The sequence below is a fragment of the Pseudophryne corroboree genome, chromosome 8 (genome assembly GCF_028390025.1).
Source record: "Pseudophryne corroboree isolate aPseCor3 chromosome 8, aPseCor3.hap2, whole genome shotgun sequence".
Taxonomy (NCBI): domain Eukaryota; kingdom Metazoa; phylum Chordata; class Amphibia; order Anura; family Myobatrachidae; genus Pseudophryne; species Pseudophryne corroboree.
The window spans coordinates 259,785,836-259,806,118 of NC_086451.1; positions in this window are offsets into that span (position 1 = coordinate 259,785,836).

The window sequence follows — 20,283 nt, forward strand, 5'->3', positions numbered from 1 at the left end:
CAAAAGGCGGCAGAAGACTTCATTGATCTTCACTGAGGTAACGCACAGCACTGCAGCTGTGCGCCATTGTTCCCATACACCTCACAAACGGCAGTCACTGTAAGGGTGCAGGGCGCAGGGTGGGGCGCCCTGGGCAGCAATATAAACCTCTTATTTGGCAAAAGAGAGCATATATACAGCTAGACACTGTATATATGCATGAGCCCCCGCCAATTTTACACTTTTAGCGGGACTGAAGCCCGCCGCTGAGGGGGCGGGGCTTCTCCCTCAGCACTCACCAGCGCCATGTTTTTCTCCACAGCACCGCTGAGAGGAAGCTCCCCAGACTCTCCCCTGCTTATACCACGGTAGAAGAGAGGGTTTTAAAGAATAGAGGGGGGCACATAATTCGGCGCAGATAATAATAACAGCGCTAAGGGGTAAACATAAAATTGCTGTGTTTTTCCTGGGTCATATTGCGCTGGGGTGTGTGCTGGCATACTCTCTCTCTGTCTCTCCAAAGGGCCTTGTGGGGGAACTGTCTTCAGAAGAGCATTCCCTGAGTGTGTGGTGTGTCGGTACGTGTGTGTCGACATGTCTGAGATAAAAGGCTCTCCTAAGGAGGAGATGGAGCAAATGTGTGTGTGTGTGTGTGTGTGTGTGTGTGTGGTGTCTCCGTCGACAACGCCGACGCCTGATTAGATATGTGAAATTAAGTGCTAAGATGAATTTATTACACAAAAGATTAGAGAACAGGCAGGGAATCTACCCATGTCTGTCCCTATGTCACAGAGACCTTCAGAGTCTCACAACGCTCACTATCCAAAATAATAGACACTGATATCGACACAGAGTCTGACTCCAGTGTCGACTACGATAATGCAAAGTACAGCCAAAACTGGCAGAAAAGTATTCAAGATATGATTATTGTAATAAAAGATGTTTTGCATATCACTGATGACTCATCTGTCCCTGACACGAGGGTACACATGTTTAAGGGGAAGAAAGCTGAGGTAAATTTCCCTCCTCTCATGAAGAAAAAGAGCGGGAATCTCCAGACAAGAAGCTGCAGCTTCCCAAAAAGAATTCTCAGGGAGTATCCTTTCCCTAATGGGGCCAGGATACGATGGGAATCTTCCCCTAGGGTGTACAAGGCATTGACACGTTTACCCAAAAAGGTAGCGCTGACTTTACAGCTATCCTCAGGGATCCTGCAGATAGCATGCAGTAAAAGTACTTTGAAGTCCATTTGCACACATTCCGGCACACTACTCAGACCGGCGATTGTGTCGGCATGGGTTTATAGCGCTCTAGCAGCGTAGACAGATACCTTATCAGAGGAGATTGAAACCCTAGATAAGGATACCATGTTATTGTCCCTAGTGTGTATATATATATATATATATATATTTATATGTAAAAGATGTTGTCTTATATATATATATATATATATATATATATATATATATAAGACATGCCCAAAGAGACGTTAGTCTACTGGGTTCTAGAGTCAACGCTATGTCGATTTCTGCTAGACGTGTCCTGTGGAACATGCAATGGACAGGTGATGCCGACTAAAAGAGGCATATGGAGGGAGAGGGCCTCTCGGATCTCGTCTCCATGGCTACGGCAGGTAAATCAAATTTTTTGCCATATGTTCCCTCACAATCTAAGAAAGCTCCTCATTATCAAATGCAGTCCTTTCGTTCCAATAAGAGCAAGAGAGCACGTGGATCGTCCTTTCTTGCCAGAGGTAACGGCAGAGGGAAAAAGCTGCACAACACAGCTAGTTCCCAGGAACAGAAGTCCTCCCCGGCCTCTGCTAAATCCACCGCATGACGCTGGGGCCCCCCTGAGGGAGTCAGCTCCTGTGGGGGCACGTCTTCGACTGGTCAGCCACGTCTGGGTCCACTCACAGGTGGATCCATGGGCAATAGAAATTGTTTCCCAGGGTTACAAGCTGGAATTCGAAGAAGTGCCTCCTCGCCGGTTTTTCAAATCGGCCCTACCGAAACAACCCCTGGAAAGGGAGATAGTGTTACATGCGATTCACAAATTGTGTCTGCAACAAGTGGTGGTAGAGGTTCCCCTGCTTCAAAGAGGGCAGGGGTACTACTCAACTCTGTTTGTGGTTCTGAAACCTGACGGTTCGGTCAGACCCATTTTAAATTTAAAATCCCTGAACCTTTACTTTAAACGGTTCAAGTTCAAGATGGAATCACTCAGGGCGGTCATCGCCAGCCTAGAAGGGGGAGATTTTTTGGTATCTCTGGACATAAAGGATGCATACCTGCATGTCCCCATATATTCTCCTCATCAGACGTACCTGAGATTTGCGGTACAGGATTGTCATTACCAATTTCAGACGTTGCCGTTTGGGCTTTCCACGGCCCCGAGAATTTTCACCAAGGTAATAGCGGAAATGATGGTACTCCTGCGCAAGCAGGGTGTCACAATTATCCAGTACTTGGACGATCTCCTCATAAAGCGAGATCACGGGAGAAGTTGCTGAGCAGCGTATCACTTTCACTGAATGGCTGGATTCTCAATATTCCAAAGTCGCAGCTGAATCCTACAACTCGTCTGCCCTTCTTGGGCATGATTCTGGACACAGACCAGAAAAGGGTTTTTCTTCCGAAGGAAAAAGCGCAGGAACTCATGACTCTAGTCATGAACTTGTTAAAACCAAAAGAAGTGTCAGTACATCATTGCACTCAAGTTCTGGGAAAGATGGTGGCAACATACAAAGCCATTCCATACGGCAGATTCCATGCAAGGGCCTTCCAATGGGACCTACTGGACAAATGGTCCGGGTCGTATCTGCAATTGCATCAGCGGATCACCCTGTCCCCCAGGGCCAGAGTATCTCTCCTGTGGTGGCTAAACAGTGCTCACCTTCTAGAGGGCCGCAGGTTCGGCATTCAGGACTGGATCCTGGTGACCACGGACGCGAGTCTCCGAGGTTGGGGAGCGGTCACACAGGGAAGAAATTTCCAAGGACTTTGGTTAAGTCAAGAGACTTGTCTTCACATCAACATCCTGGAACTAAGGGCCATATACAACGCCCTACGTCAAGCGGAGATCTTACTTCGCAATCGACCAGTTCTGATCCAGTCAGACAACATCACCGCAGTAGCTCATGTAAACCGCCAAGGCGGCACAAGGAGCAGAGTGGCAATGGCGGAATCCACCAGAGTTCTTCGCTGGGCGGAAAATCATGTAAGCGCTCTGTCAGCAGTGTTCATTCCGGGACAACTGGGAAGCAGACTTCCTCAGCAGACATGATCTGCATCCGGGAGAGTGAGAACTTCATCAGGAAGTCTTCGCGCAGATTGCAAGTCGGTGGGGACTACCCCAAATAGACATGATGGCATCCCGTCTCAACAAAAAGCTACAAAGGTATTGCGCCAGGTCAAGAGACCCTGAGGCGGTAGCTGTGGACGCCCTAGTGACACCGTGGGTGTTCCAGTCGGTATATGTGTTTCCTCCTCTTCCTCTCATACCCAAGGTGTTGAGGATAATAAGAAAAAGAGTAGTGAGAACAACTCTCATTGTTCCAGATTGGCCACGAAGGACCTGGTATCCGGATCTGCAAGAAATGCTCACAGAAGATCCGTGGCCTCTTCCTCTAAGGCAGGACCTGTTACAACAAGGTCCCTGTCTGTTCCAAGACTTACCGTGGCTGCGTTTGGCGGCATGGCGGTCGAACGTCTAAACATTATCACAGAATATGGCGAAATATGTTTCTTGGTGTGAGGCCAGGAATGCTCCTACGGAAGAATTCCACCTGGGCCGTTTTCTTCACTTAATACAAACTGGAGTGAATTTGGGTCTAAAATTAGGCTCCATTAAAAGTTCAGATTTCGGCCTTATCCATTTTCTTTCAAAAGGAATTGGCCTCATTACCTGAAGTACAGACTTTTGTGAAGGGAGTACTGCATATTCAGCCTCCTTTTGTACCTCCGGTGGCGCCTTGGGACCTTAACATGGTGTTAAGTTTCCTTAAGTCACATTGGTTTGAACCACTTAAGACAGTGGAGTTGAAATATCTCACCTGGAAGGTGGTCATGTTGTTAGCCTTGGCTTCGGCTAGGCGAGTTTTGGAATTGGCGGCTTTATCACATAAAAGCCCCTATCTGGTTTTCCATATGGATAGAGCGGAATTGCGGACCCGTCCTCAATTCCGGCCTAAGGTGGTCTCATCCTTTCATATGAACCAACCTATCGTCGTGCCTGTGGCTACTCGTGACTTGGAGGATTCCGAGTCCCTTGATGTGGTCAGGGCTTTGAAAATTTACATGGCCAGAACGGCTAAGATCAGAAAAACAGAAGCACTGTTTGTCCTGTATGCAGCCAACAAAGTTGGCGGCCCTGCTTCAAAGCAGACTATTGCTCGCTGGATCTGTAACACGATTCAGCAGGCACATTCTACGGCAGGATTGCCGTTACCAAAATCGGTTAAGGCCCATTCCTCTAGGAAGGTGGGCTCTTCTTGGGCGGCTGCCCGGGGGGTCTCGGCACTACAGCTGTGCCGAGCTGCTACTTGGTCGGGGTCAAACACCTTTGCAAAGTTCTATAAGTTTGATACCCTGGCTGAGGAGGACCTCCTGTTTGCTCAATCGGTGCTGCAGAGTCATCCGCACTCTCCCGCCCGTTTGGGAGCTTTGGTATAATCCCCATGGTCCTTACGGAGTCCCAGCTTCCTCAACGACGTTAGAGAAAATAAGATTTTAAACCTACTGGTAAATCTTTTTCTCGTAGTCCGTAGAGGATGCTGGGCGCCCGTCCTAAGTGCGGACTACTTCTGCAAGACTTGTATATAGTTATTGCTTACATAAGGGTTATGTTATAGTTTCATCGGTCTTGGACTGATGCTATGTTGTTTTTCATACTGTTAACTGGGTAGTATGTCACAAGTTATACAGTGTGATTGGTGTGGCTGGTATGAATCTTGCCCTTGGATTAACAAAAATCCTTTCCACGTACTGTCCATCTCCTCAGGGCACAGTTTCTCTAACTGAGGTCTGGAGGGGCATAGAGGGAGAAGCCAGTACACCCACAGAGTCTAAGTCTTTCTTTTTATTTTTTTTATTCTTTATTTGTACGTGGTCAGGCACATAGAGAAGGCATTATAGCAATACATGGGACAGGCGGCCAACATAGCCAGTGTCCAGGATAGACCACAAATTTTCAGATAAATAACAGGGTTAAGTGGTGTGGAAAGAACAATAGAATTCAAACATAGTGTTCAAGGGGGGGGGGGGGGAGGGAGGAGGAGAGGAACAAGGGAGGGGGAGAACCACATTAGCATCCATACATAATATATATCGTGAGAACAACAAGATCAGAATAAAGGGAAGGAGGGGAATCAGGGAGGAGACGAAAACAGAGAAGGCAAAGGGAAAAGAGAAGATAGAGAAAGAGAGGAGATGGAATAAAGTGAAATGTCGGGGAGAGAGATGGTAGGAGGTGTCCATGGGTCTACGGGGAGGGCCAGGAGCAGGAGGAGGGGAACGGCTAACTACGTTAGGCGGCGAGCCAGGGAGCCCAGACCTGCTCGAAGACGTGGCCCCGGTCGTGGAGGTAGTATGTGACCTTTTCCATTGAGGCAATGTGCCAAATTTTAGCTTGAAGGGATAGTAGGGAAGGTGGTGAGGGGCTCTTCCAGTTGAGGGCGATCAGTGATTTTGCTGCCGTTAGAATGTGTGAGGTCAGCTTTTGGGAGAATTTATTGAGGAGTGGGGGGGATAACACAGTAAGGAGATCCAAGGATCTTTCAGCACAGGGGATTCTAGGAGTGAGTTGAGGAGGGAGTGGACTAGGTCCCAGAAGGGCACGATAACCGGGCAGGTCCACCATATGTGGAGCATAGTGCCTCTAGCCCCACAGTTCCTCCAGCAAGCCGGAGAGGAGGACGGGAAAAATTTGTTAAGTCGGTCGGGGGTGTAGTACCAGCGGTAGTAAACTTTGTAGGCCGTTTCCTTAAAAGCGGTGGCAATGGAGCATTTAGCAATCCCTAGTCTCATGTCCTCCCAGTCATCAGTTTCTGGTGGAGGCCCGAGGTCCCGTTCCCATGCGAGTTCATGGGGCCGGGATAGGGGAAGGGAGGATTCTAGTAGGAGAGAGTAAAGTTGGGAGATTATGCCTTTGGAGGAATGGGAGTTGATACATAGGCTTTCAAAGGGAGTGAGGGCACGAAGTAAGGCGGTGGGGGGGAGGGAGGTTAGAAAGTGGCGTATTTGTAGGAATTGAAAGGGATTAAGTGGTTGTGAGGGGGTTTTCTATTGGAGGTCAGGTAGGGACAGCCATTGGCCCCGATCGGCAAAGTCGGTTGGGAATTTGAGGCCCAGTGTTATCCACGTCCGGGATCTCGTAAACGAGAGTCCTGAGGGAAACATGGGATTCTGCCAGATGGGGGTCAAGGGTGAGGGTGTAGTAGTGAGACCCCACTTCAGAGAGAGGGTGTCCCAGGTTTTGAGGTTGAATTTAATGGTGGGGAGAAGTTTAGAGGTTGGGGGTCGGGAGGTGGAGGAGAGGCCCCATAAGGGGGTCACGTCTGGGATGCCAATGAAGGCTGCCTCGATGTCCAACCAGGACACCGATCCTGGAGGAGCATATGAAGTGACAATGTGGGATAAATGTGAGGCTAGGTAGTAAAGTTTGACACCGGGAAGGCCTCTGCACCCGCGGAGGTTGGTCTTTTCAGAGTGTTGACAGCAATGCGGGGAGGTCTGTGGTTCCAAATAAAGCGTACAAGGGCTCGTTGGATAGTGCGGAGAAAGGAGGCCGGGACCGCCACTGAGAGGGTCTGAAAAAGATAGAGCCATTTGGGGATTATGGTCATTTTAACTGCTATGATCCTGCCCAGCCACGAGATGAAGAGACTGTTCCAAGAGGACAGGTCGGCAAGTGTGTTGGCAAGGAGGGGTGGGAAGTTTTCCCGGAAGAGGGAGTCGTAATGAGGGGTTAGGTGTATCCCTAAGTATTTAATCTTCGTGGGCTGCCATTTAAAATTAAAGTTGGCGCGAAGGGACTCAGCTTCATGTTGGGGGATATGAAGTATCATGGCCTCAGATTTGGAGTAGTTGATCTTATATCCTGATATAAGGCTATAGGCTTGTAGAACTGAGAATAAGTTTGGGAGTGAGATGAGGGGCTGGGTCAGGGAAAGTAGGATGTCATCTGCGAAGAGGGAGATTTTAGGATCTGTGGGGCCTACCTGTATTCCGTGTATATCCGGATGTGCTCTAATTTGAGAGGCAAGGGGTTCTATGATGAGGGCAAATATTAAGGGGGAGAGGGGGCAGCCCTGACGTGTGCCATTGGAAATACTAAGTGGGGCGGATGGGATACCATTGATAAGGACGGTGGCAGTGGGGGTGAAGTATAATGCTAGGATGCTAGTGAGAAAGCCACCGGACAGGCCATAGGCCTCTAAGGCGGGTCTGAGGAATCCCCAGGAGATCCGGTCAAATGCTTTTTCGGCATCTAAGGAGAGCATGATAGTGGGGGATCTCCTGGAATTCGAGATATGTATAAGGTCAATAGCACGTCTGGTGTTGTCTCTCGCCTGGCGGCCCGGGATAAATCCTACTTGGTCGTAGTGAACAAGGGAAGGGAGGTATGGGTTAAGACGATTGGCCAGGATCTTAGCAAAGATTTTCAGGTCTAAGTTCAGGAGAGATATGGGGCGATAGCTAGCGCAGTTAAGGGGATCCTTGCCTTCTTTGGGGATCACCACAATTCTAGCCTCTAGCATCTCAGGGGGAAGAGGGTCACCTTGGACAATCCTATTGAACAGGGAGTGAAGGTGGGGGGAGAGAAGGGCAGAAAAATTTTTGTAATAGAGAGCCGTGAACCCGTCCGGGCCCGGGGATTTGCCAATTTTTTGCATGAGTATAGTCTGGGTGATTTCTTCCACCGTAATCTCACTGTTAAGAAGGTCCAAGGCGTCCTGGGGTAGTCTGGGTAATTTAGAAGCAGAAAGAATGTGGGAGATAAGGTCGGATTGGGGTTGGGGGGAAGAGCCCGGTGGAGGGGGTGGAAGGTTGCATAGGTCAGTATAGTAGGATTGGAAGGCGGCTCTAATGGCAATGGGATCCTGAACAAGTTGATTGAGAGAATTTCTGATTGTAACAATGTTGGTTTTGGCTCTCGTGGAGCGGAGACGTGCCGCCAGGATCTTGTCCGCCTTGTCACCCCTCTTGTAAAAGGACTGGCGAAGCCACTTAAGACGCTTGGCCACCCGTGTAGTGAGAAGGAGATCAAGTTCCGCCTTGATAGTGCGAAGTTCGGACAAGACCGTCTGGTCGGAGGACGCCTTGTGTTGGGTCTCAAGTGCGTGGAGTTTAATGGAGAGCTTATTGTATTGGGAAAGGGATTGCTTTTTAGCTTTTGAGGCTAGGCTGATGAGGTGTCCTCGAAGGACAGCCTTGTGTGCCAGCCAGAGGGTGGACCTGGAGATATCGGGGGAATCATTTAAGCTGAAGTAATCTGAGATCTTATCCTGAAGATGGGACCTTATCTCGGGGTTGTGAAGGAGGGAGTCGTTGAGGCGCCATGTCATGGGGCGAGGACGGGAAACCAAACCTGCCAAGTCGCAGGAGATGGGGGCGTGGTCGGACCAAAATAATGGGTGAATATGGGCATCGCGGAGATTCAAAGCAAGATCATGACTGAGCAGGACCATATCAATGCGGGAGTAGGAGTTATGAGGGGCAGAGTAGAAGGTATAATCGCGGGCAGACGAATCTTTTATCCTCCAGGAGTCGTAGAGGAGTTGAGATCGCATGAGACGGAGAGGGGATCTAGAGCGGAGGGAGTCCGATGGGGAAGGAGTAAGGGAGGAGGTAGAGCGATCTATCTGTGGGTTGAGGACGGAGTTAAAGTCCCCTGCAAGTATGAGGTCGCCCTGCCGGACTCGAGTGAGGAGATTATCTAGCCTTGTAAAGAACCGTTCCTGTCGCTGGTTAGGGGCGTAAACGTTAACCAGGGTGCATAGGTTGTTATTGAGTTTCCCCACCAGGACAAGGAATCGGCCGTCTTTGTCGGTATGAGAGTCTAGGAGTTCAAAGGTGAGGTGGCGGGCAAATAAAATCGCTACTCCTCGTTTTTTGGCTAAGTGGTCGCAGGCATGAAAGGAAACAGGGTATGGTTTACATTGCAGGGTAGGGTGAGAGTCATGCACGAAGTGAGTTTCCTGTAGGAAGATCAGATCGCCCTTATGGTGTTTAAGGGAAGCAAAGAGCTTACCTCTCTTTTGAGGGCTATTCAGGCCCTTCACGTTATGAGAGAGTACCCGGAGACCCATGGGCAAGTAACAGCAAGGTAGGCAGATTAGAAAGAGCGGAGGTGGTTGAAGGTGGAGAGGGGGGAGGGGGAGACAGAACTGAGATATATGAAGCAAGAGAGAGTGTGGCCAGAGGAGGGGGGGAGGGAAAGAAGACCGGGAGGGGTGGGAGGGTTGTTGGTCATCTGGCGGTAGAGGCCAGGACCGGTGGAGCTGACAAGGGGAAGGGGTACTAGGTGTTGGGGGAGCACCTAGGTCAGCGGTAGGGCACGAAGCCCTGTGGGGGCGCGGCATGGGGCCCAGATCGCGGATCACGAGCCGCTCGGGAAAGGGCAGGAGGCAAGCCTCACCTGGGGGTACCTGAGGGAGAAAGCTGGAGAGAAGACAGGAAGAGAAAACAGCTGGAGCGCCAGCCCCAAGGGGCAAAGGAGAGGGGGGGGGGAGGATGGAAGGGAATAGATCAGGTAACAGCATGGTGACATATCAGCAGGGCGACATTTAGGTATTTAGGCATTTAAGCATTTAAACTTTTAAACATTGAAACATTTCAACAGGGGGTAACAACAAAGCAGTTGTGAAGCAATTAAGGGGTCAAGAGATCAGGTTACGGGGAACCTAAGGTAACGTAGCTCCTCTGATGGGGGAATGCGACCAGGAGTGATCGCCCCAATTCTGTGTAGGAAGCGTTAGCGTAGAGAGGTGAAAGTTCATCAGGGAACTGGAGGTGGAGCCTGAGAGGCCAAAGAGGACGGCACCGTGAACCACTCAGAGCGAGGAGATTGAAGTGAGTCCCGCTGTGTCCGTGGCGGGAGGCGTTGAGTATGGGCATCTTGGTCGGCAGCGAGGATGCCCAACCTGGAGAGGAGCGTTTGGGCCTCTGGTTGATCTCTGGCTGTGAGGAGCTTCCCTTGGTGCCACACCAGGATACGGAAAGGGAAACCCCAGCGGTACTTCACGTTGTGACGGGAGAGCAGGGAAGTGATGGGTTTGAAGTCCCTGCGTTTAGCTAGGGTGAGCGGAGATAAATCCTGAAAGATCTGAAGCGGGGTGTTTTGGAAAGTCACAGATCCTAGCCGTCGGGCCTCCCTCATGACGGCCTCCTTCGCAGTGAAGTAATGCAGTCGGAGAATGACATCTCTGGGCTGGGAGGAGTCCTGAGAGCGAGGCCGCAAGGCTCGGTGGGCTCGGTCCAGGAGGAGATGTTCCTCAGGGGTGTCAGGCGACAGGTGTGCGAAGAGGCGTTTAAGGTAGAGATCAAGATGAGTCGCCTCGACCTCCTCGGGGATACCCCGGATCCTCAGATTATTTCTCCTTGCTCTATTGTCTTGGTCTTCATGCTCCTCCCGGAGGTGGGCAACATCTTGACGGAGTTGATGAAAATCGGTCTCTACCGTTTGCTGGAACGTTACCACCTCTTCCACTCTTCGTTCAAGTTGGTCAGTTCTGGAGCCGATGTCGGCAATATCGGATTTCAGGGAGTGTAGAGCCTGGACTGAGGACTTGATGTCCCGCATCTCCTTGAGGAGGGAGAGAAAGTCCTTGCGGGTGAGGGGTGTGAGATCGTCATCCTCGGCATCCGATTTGAAGGGACCCTGGGAGGGCCCGGGATTATCAGGCCTGTTCGTGGCTGGGGTGTTTTTTTTGGTTAGGAATGGTGTGAGGTCGGACCCCTGAGATTTTTTGTTACCCCTGGTCATCTTGGGGGCATGGGGGAGTGGGTGGAAAGCAGGGTGGGAAATGGAGGTGGCGCCCCCGCAATAAGGCTCAGGACCAGGGAAGGTAAATCGAGGGCTTTAAGGAGGCATCATGGTGTGGTTATTAGCCGAGCCCGGCAGACGGAGCCCGCCCAGGGAGGCCCAAGAGAGCAGGGGGGGGGCACCCGGCCCCGGAGTGGAAGCAGGTAATCCGAGGTCGCAGGAGGGGGGACCCTGTATATGATCTCCGCCGTTCAGGGACCACGGGGACGCGCCCCGGGCACGGACCAGCCAGTGACCGGGGCAGCACCGCGGCCGGGCCCCGGCGGGGAGAGAGGTCCACGGACAGCTATGAAGACGGCCCTCGGGCGGGCCCCAGTGAGCTTTAAGTGGTTGCAGGCAGAGGAGATTGCGGTCCAGGAGGCCCGCAAAATAGCCGCCGCTGGAGCAGGCTGCAGGGAGCCAGAGGCTGGGAGAGAACCGTGCCGGTGCTCCTCAAGAGGGTCCCCAGCGTCCGGCGGCACCAGGGCCCCCAAAATACAACAATGTGCAGGGGCTCCAGAGAAGTGACTGAAGTGGAGCAGATCCACACAGTCACAGGGGTGGTACAGAGCCAGTCCCAGGGTGAGCTCACAGGAGGGGGGATGGAGCTGCGTCCAGCCCCTCCAGCAGATCAGGGCCGCTGGCGGCGGCCGTCTGTGGGCAGTAAGCGCTGGGGCTCAGAGGAGGGGACCACCGCCGGGAGACCAAGCTAAGGGAGCGGCTCACCTCATCGACGGGGGGATCCCCGGGCCGCACGTCCTCCGTGTCCCCCTCCGGATCCCGAGGTCCAAGATGGCCGCCGCCGCCGGGACACCGGGCCTCTCGCAGCCGTGTCCAGCCGGGCTCTCCCTCCTCCCGCAGCGCCGCCGATCCCAGCAGCCAGGTAAGGGGGTCCGGCCGCAGGGGTCCAGGACAGGGGCCCCCAGCAGTCTCTCCGGGGTCTCCAGGGGCGGACGCCCCCCGCGGCAAGCAGCGCCGGTCCAAAATCGAGGCCCCGGCTTCAGGTGGGCGGGCAGGCCGCAATCCGCAGAAGCCGGTATACCAGCTTCCCGACTCCGCAGCACAAGTCCACCACTGTGAGGGGGCCTCGTTAGTTCAGTGGGTGAGATTGTGGTGGTTTCAGGGATCAGGGGGAGGAAAACCAGGGAATATTCTCCTCAGGGATTGCAGAGCTCCCTGTTCGTGCTGCCACTCTAGTCAGCCCGTCTAAGTCTTTCTTAAAGTGCCCATGTCTCCTGCGGAGCCCTTCTATTCCCCATGGTCCTTACGGAGTCCCAGCATCCTCTGCGGACTACGAGAAAAAGATTTACCGGTAGGTTTCAAATCTTATTTTACACAGTGATTTAAAGTTGTGCAATGTGGTTTTACCAATGTCCATCTTGCACCTTCTTTCCAGTAGTGGGGTATCATGGAGACATAGCAGTTAGCATTACTGCCTCACAGCACTGAGGACTTGGGTTTGATACCCACTAGCACATTATTGGGGCAATCCTATTCCCCGCAAAGGGTGTGAGTTGCTGTTGCAGAGGCATCTGCTCCCGTACTAGCACCCCTCGCGGCCTCGCCCCTATGGGGCTGCAAATTAAATTCTGTGAGTCGGCGGTATGATAAGTGCGGCACATAGCACACTTACTCGCACTTGCAAATTCTTTGTGGGGAATAGAATCCCCCCTTGTGTGTGGCATTTGTATATTCTCTCATGTTTGCACAGGTTTCCTCAGGGTGCTCCAAAAAAACAAAACAAAACAAAAAACATACTGGTATGTTCATTGAATTCTGCTGGAAAAAGCCCTGAACCCTTATGTGTGTTTGTGTCTATGTGATATGGAATGCAGATTGTAAGGTCCATTGGTGTAGGGGTTGATATTAATGACTATGGGGCCGATTTATCACCATCCGCATCTGATGATGCGGATGACAGGTGATAATATTGGCCAAACTCAAATGCGATAATCAATCAATTATCGCATGCAGGGACAGAACTTGCGAGAAAGCTCTTTTCCTGCGATGCCTCTCTGCAACATCATCGGGGTATTTTTTTGTGCAGCCGTCTGTCGCTACCGCTGTCGCCGGGATCCCCCCGATCGCGACTGCCCCTGCGCCACAAACAGTCCTCCACCTGGAGATTTATACTTACCAGTTCCAGGAGCCTGTGTCTGCTGCTTCCAGGAGCCTGCCGGGGCACAGGATCCTGCTTCTGTGCTGTGACTCCCGGTGCTGTAGAGAGAGCTGCCGCTTTGCTGTGTCACTTTACTGTAAAGGGGTCACATTGAGGACTTGGTGCCTGGCACTGATCCCTGTCTCCTGGGATTAGTAAGTATGATTTTTTTCTTCTTTTTTAAAGGTCAGACACCAGAGCCGGCCCTAGGCATAGGCAAGATAGGCAATTGCCTAGGGCATCTGGTATGCCTAGGGGCACTAGCAGCTTCTGCTGATTAAAATGATATGCGGCATGCCTATATTCTGTGTGTAGCATTTCGTATGCAGATACAGCCACAGTCGCACACAGTATATAGGCAAGCCGCATATCATTTTAATCAGCAGAAGCTGCTTGAGCATCCTAGCCACATAGCAATGCAAATAAGATGCATTTTCATAAAAAATAGGCACCCGACATTAGCAGAGCTGCCAATTGACTCACGCCAGGAACTATATGTGTCATTATGTGTATAAGGTCATTATTAATGTGTAACATATGTGTAAGGGGCACTATGTGTGTCATTATGTTCGAGTTCCCTGTTGCAAACGCAGTATCTCCAAAGAAGCTGAAGAAGTCCTGCCCAGTTCATCGAAAATCTTTCAGAAAGTTGATACAAATTTGGAGTAATTAGAAAGAATGGGATTCGCTCTCTCCCACAGAGGAGATGCCCATTCCAATGCCTGACTGGTCAGCAGAGAAATAATATTAGCTATCCTGGTCCGGGCGGTTGGGAAATTCACCGACTGTAACTCAAACTGAATCTCACATTGGTTGAGGAATCCACGGCATTGCTTTGGAGTACCGTCAAACTTACTAGGTGAAAGTAATTGCAACCGTGGAAGTGGAACTGGCGCAAGAGCTGTTAGATCTGGAGTGGCAGGAACGGAAGCTGGCACTTGAGGTACGGATATGACTGCATGGAGAGAGTCGAGACGGGCTGACATACTTTGCATAAACTGCACGATTTGAGTTTGCATAGCTCTCTGTTTATTTAAATGTGACAGGATGTCTGAGGCTGCGTCACCCTCAGAAGCCTGATCACTCGTCGGATCCATGGGGCCAGTACTTGCTGTCATGCTTGGCTTCAGTTGGGGATCTGACGACTGATAATTGACGGAGGGAGCAGCTATCAGCAAAGGAAGAAAATAAAGTTGCTGAATGTAGTTCTTACTCATGGATTGAAGACTTAGGCCCGAAGATGTAGAGGGGTAGGCAATGAGGACAATGAATGAGAACGATACACTGAACAAAGATTAATTCAGCTTTACTGAGACCTCAATCATACCCAATGACTAGGAGATAAGTCTGAGTGAATGCTGAAACACGAAATGTTCGTGACTTGTAAACAATGCTGAAGAATACTGAATGAAGAAGTGACTTGTGATTTGTAAACAATGCTGAAGAACTCTGAATGAAGAGAAGACTTGTGATTTGTAAACGATGCTGAAGAACACTGAATGAAGAGATGACGATGTTGAAGAGATGATCGCTGAAGAACGATGTTGAAGAGAGGATCGCTGTCAGCACTGTCAGCAAACGGAGACCCTCTACCAGATAGAGGAACCAGAGGTTAAACCGCAAGAGCAGGTGGACTGGGAGCAAAGGACTGCATTAACAGAACTGACCGCCGAGCGGCCACAACAGAACCAGGATACCAGGGGTTAACCTGGGAGCACAGAGCTTGAGCAACTTACAGCAGAAAGTAACTTGAAGCACTGGCACCATGACTAAGCATCAACCCCCTTTTATAAGGTAAGACTGTACCGGATTGGCTGGATGTGAACTGGGATACCTATTGGCTTGGCTTGGTCTCCAACATGGTGGCTCCCTGCACAGAGGACACATGTGGAACCAGCACACAGCCACTACCTCAGGCCTTCAGCCTCCCAGACGCCGCACTCCGGTAACAGACCACTTGGAAACAGACACCTTCGGCTGCCATGCTCGGCTCCCCAGGACTCGGACCCTGGCCTCCAAACACCTGGCAGCCGCACCGGAGGACCCCGTTGCCACAGCTTCTATCTGCCGCAGCCACACCAGCCAGCTAACAGGAAGGCCGCAGGAACCAGAGCCGGAGGTAAGACTCCGGATGCTGACACACTAGACTGAACAGGACTATGATGTATTTTCTACAGTGCATTGCTGTTATTAATCTGATACATTATCTTGCATGCGGCATCAGTATTTTGCTATATATATTTATCAAGGGGCCCAGACCATGCACTCGCTAATGGTTAGCCAAGCCTCTAAGCATGGGCCCCTACCACTGCATCCCCCGGTGGGCCCTTCATGCCTCAGTCTGACAATGCACACGAGTGTGAGGAGAGGGGGATAAGCGGTTCATCTGTGAGAGGCACATGTCCAGAAGTGTGGCTGCACCCAGGATAATGACATAGCCACGCCTCCTTTCACAATCTGTCTTAAGTCTGTCTTAAGAGGTACTAAACTGTAAGCTATCATTAGAAAAGCTACAATATATTACCCTTAATTAAAAATGAAAATGTTAACCATGGAATATAATGTAGTGTCAGTGACTTACTTAAGAACAGATACTAAAATTCTAAGTAATATCGTGTGTTTGTGCATCTTATAATCAATAACCAAGAAGCCTCAGACGGCATGCATCTATATCTAGAAGCAAGGTGCAATCTAACCCATGTAGAGATGTATGATACCCCTTTCACACAGAAAGTCAAAGATGTTATACTCAGTAATTTGCTAATAAAGACGGGTCCTTTTTCTGTGTGTTAGGGTTAACCCGGGTTGAAATTCCCGGGACTTTGACCCAGGAATTTACCAGGGTTAGAGACCCGGCTATTTCGACCCAGGCTGACCCTTTCACACAGAAGAAATGCCTATGTTGTTCTGCAAATAACAGGTTAGAACTACTTCACCCAGTAATTTGCTTCCCTATGTTAAAGGGGGGTCAGGCAGGCACCGGCAAAACTACCCGACACTCAAATGGCGGGTAAAAGCCGGGATTTTTAGACATTTGTCTGTAACGGGTATTAATGTGATTAGTATATGCAGTTTTAAGGTGAGTGCACACGGATACAATCATACATACAATCCTTCGGTTTGCGTCCATTCTTTCGATATTTTTGTATTGTTTGTGCACCTATGATCGCGTTTTATTCGGTGTTATGATGGAATCGCATCTTATGTACGGTTATATTTTCATCCGATTCTACTGTGTCCTGTCGAAGGAATAGTGTTGTGTGTGAGCACATTCGACTATTCCTACGACTGTTCCTATGTTTGTACATGAAATCAGTGTCTCCTCTATGGGCGTGTATAATGAAACTCAAGCAGAGAGCCATGCGCTCCTCTACTTGTGAACATACGGCCTTATTTCGCTTGTTCAGCACATTTTGTTTATTTCATACACTATACAACAACCTTTCCTTATAGTGGCCCTCATTCCGAGTTGTTCGCTCGCAAGGCGATTTTAGCAGTATTGCACACGCTAAGCCGCCGCCTACTGTGAGTGAATCTTAGCTTCTTAAAATTGCGAACGAAAGATTCGCAATATTGCGATTACACACCTCTTAGCAGTTTTAGAGTAGCTTCAGACTTACTCGGCATCTGCGATCAGTTCAGTGCTTATCGTTCCTGATTTGACGTCACAAACACACCCAGCGTTCGCCCAGACACTCCTCCGTTTCTCCAGCGACTCCCGCGTTTTTTCCGGAAACGGTGGCGTTTTTTCCCACACGCCCATAAAACGGCCTGTTTCCGCCCAGTAACACCCATTTCCTGTCAATCACACTACGATCGCCTGAGCGAAGAAAAAGCGGTGAGTAAAAATCCAAACTTCATAGCAAATTTACTTGGCGCAGTCGCAGTGCGGACATTGCGCATGCGCACTAAGCGTAAAAACGCTGCGATGCGAAGAAATTTTCCGAGCGAACGACTCGGAATGACCTCCAGTATGTGATGTACTATTTATTTCCCTATAGATTGTAAGCTTGCGAGCAGGGCCTTCCTACCTCTGTCTGTCTGTTTTTACCCAGTTTTGTTCTATTACTGTTGTTCTCATTGTAAAGCGCAACGGAATATGCTGCACTATATAAGAAACTGTTAATAAATAAATAAATAAATAAATAAATAAATGTACTAGGGCAATTAAAATCATCCTGTAAGTGGAAATGCTTTAAACAAAACCTCAACCATAAAAAAAAGAAGAAAAAAAAAAAACGCAGGCAAGTTTAATTTCCAACCAAGGGGTCAATTCATGAAGCCCATAGCAACCAATCAGCTAATAAGTAGAATTTTATAGAATGCATTTTTATAAATGTTACCTCAACACTGATTGGTTGCCATGGTCAACTCCTCAACTGGCTCCCTTCTCCACACTTTTCACTGCTTCTTAAATAGACCCCTTGTTTTTAATTAAACGCTTTGAGGAATCAAGCTTTGCGTGTTTTATTCTGCCAAATGCATGCACAATGACTGCACAATGGGGGTAATTCCAAGTTGATCGCAGCAGGATTTTTGTTAGCAATTGGGCAAAACCATGCAGGGCCGTCTTTTCGTATGGGCTCAATGGGCTCTTGCCCAAGGGCCCCAGGAGTAGAAGGGCCCTAGGCTGATAGCCGAGGATCCCCTCTTTCCAGGGGTACCAGATTTTTGAAAATCGGCCCTGGGGAACCGGAGATATCTGACTTGAAAGCAGTGGTCCCCAACCAAGCCTGTTAATTGCTCTTCCCAGCCTGATATCTTGGGTTTTGTCTGACTTAGAGTATTTCTGAGGGTATAATCCTAAAGCTGGGACTCTCCCCTTTTGGTGGACACTGGCAGCTTGTCTCTACTATACCCTGAACCAGAGATATCAGCCTTCAAGCTGCTGGTCCGTTCCCCAGCTTCAGATGCCTAATATACAGTTTTAGATTTTCGTTGGTGAATTGCTTTGGCTGCTGAACTCTGATCCCCAAGTCCAGAGAACCTTCTGAAAGGTGGGACTCTCTAGTTTTTTTATCCCATTCACAGCTAAGAAATATATTTCCAGGAACTTGAGATATCTGCAGTCAAGCAAGCTGCCCTCCCACCGGAAAATGATAAATATTAAGCCCACTCCACTATCCACCCCTCCCCTACCTATTAAACACCCCCTACCACTCTGGAAGTCATGTACCAGGGCTTCTTCATTCAGCCCAATGCCCCCTTCTACAGTTTAGCCCCATCTGTGCAGTAAAGGAGTAATTAGCAGAAATTACTGTTCCAGGTCCTACATGCTGAGCGAAAGATAGGACACCCTCTACCGCCCGCGGGACATCAAAGCTGCGCTGATAGCACCCCTCAACCCTACCGCTGGAGGATGGGTAGGGGGCCCAGTGCATTGCTGTGCCCAGGGGCCTACACTGCTGTTAAGACGGCCCTGAAACCATGTGCACTGCAGGGGAGGCAGATATAACATGTGCAGAGAGAGTTAGATTTGGGTGGGGTGTGTTCAATCTGCAATCTAATTTGCAGTGTAAAAATAAAGCAGCCAGTATTTACCCTGCACAGAAACAAAATAACCCACCCAAATCTAACTCTTTCTGCACATGTTATATCTGCCTCCCCTGCAGTGCACATGGTTTTGCCCAATTGCTAAAAAAAAAATCCTGCTGCGATCAACTTGGAATTACCCCCAATGTCCATATATGTAATGTAAGTTCTCACGAGTAGGGCCCTCTTCCCTCATGTGCTTATACTTTCTTACTTTAATAATCCTCAACTGCCCAAATCACGCAGTTTTTTGGCCACCTGGAACTTATCTCTGTCATTTACTGGTGTAGTTATGCTTAGTTAGCCTGTACTTGCCGAATATTGTCTACAACTGTAAGTCACTGTTTTCCTGTTTTGACTATGTGCATATGTACTCTGTAATTGGGCGCTGTGGAACCCTTCTGGCGCCATATAAATAAAGGATGATAATAATAATAATAATAATAATAATAATAATAATAAAATATGGGCAGGCATATACAAAGTTAAGCAGGAGGTGCATACCCTGGAACATAATCATAGCACACATTGGGGGTAATTCCAAGTTGATCGCAGCAGGAATTTTTTTAGCAGTTGGGCAAAACCATGTACACTGCAGGGGAGGCAGATATAACATGTGCAGAGAGAGTTAGATTTGGGTGTGGTGAGTTCAATCTAATTTGCAGTGTAAAAATAAAGCAGCCAGTATTTACCCTGTACAGAAATAAAATAACCCACCCAAATCTAACTCTCTCTGCACATGTTATATCTGCACCCCCTGCAGTGCACATGGTTTTGCCCAACTGCTAACAAACTGCTAACAAAATTCCTGCTGCGATCAACTTGGAATTACCTCCCCTGGTTTTGCCCATTAGCTAACAAATTTGCTGCTGTGATCAGATCTGAATTACAGCCTTAAATAATTAGTTTGCGTTTATAAATCATAGGTCCAGATCAGGGCCGGCTCCGGGGCTTCTGGCGCCCCGGGCGGCATTAGGGGGCGTGACTTCGTACAGGGGGCGTGGTCATTTATGCCCCCTGTATAGACTGAATTGCTGTGCGGTGCGCGATGACGTCATCGCGCACCGCACAGTAAAGGACCTCTCCACGAAGGGAAACTAGTTTCCCTTCCCAGTGGCAGCGGGGGGGGACAGCGGCCAGCGGCAGCAGGGGGCACACAGCAGCAGCGGATCTTGTCCTGGTGCGGCGCCCTCCGGATGGCGCCCTGCGCCCTCCGGAAGGCGGCGCCCCGGGCAAAAGTCCTGCTTGCCCGTGGCAAGATCCGCTACTGGTCCAGATGCACAGTTGCTGTAGGTTGTGACAGGAAATAAGTGTTATGCCTTATTGCACGCAGGTTCTACAAGTTGTCAAAACTCAAGAGAAAATGTAATTTTGCCCAACTGCTAAAAAATTTCCTGCTGCGATCAACTTGGAATTACCCCCTTTGACAATTACACCATAAAGGGCCTATATGGCAACATACAGGTTAAGTTAACAGTAGAGATGAGCGCCTGAAATTTTTCGGGTTTTGGGTTCGGTTCCGCGGCCGTGTTTTGGGTTCGAACGCGTTTTGGCAAAACCTCACCGAATTTTTTTTGTCGGATTCGGGT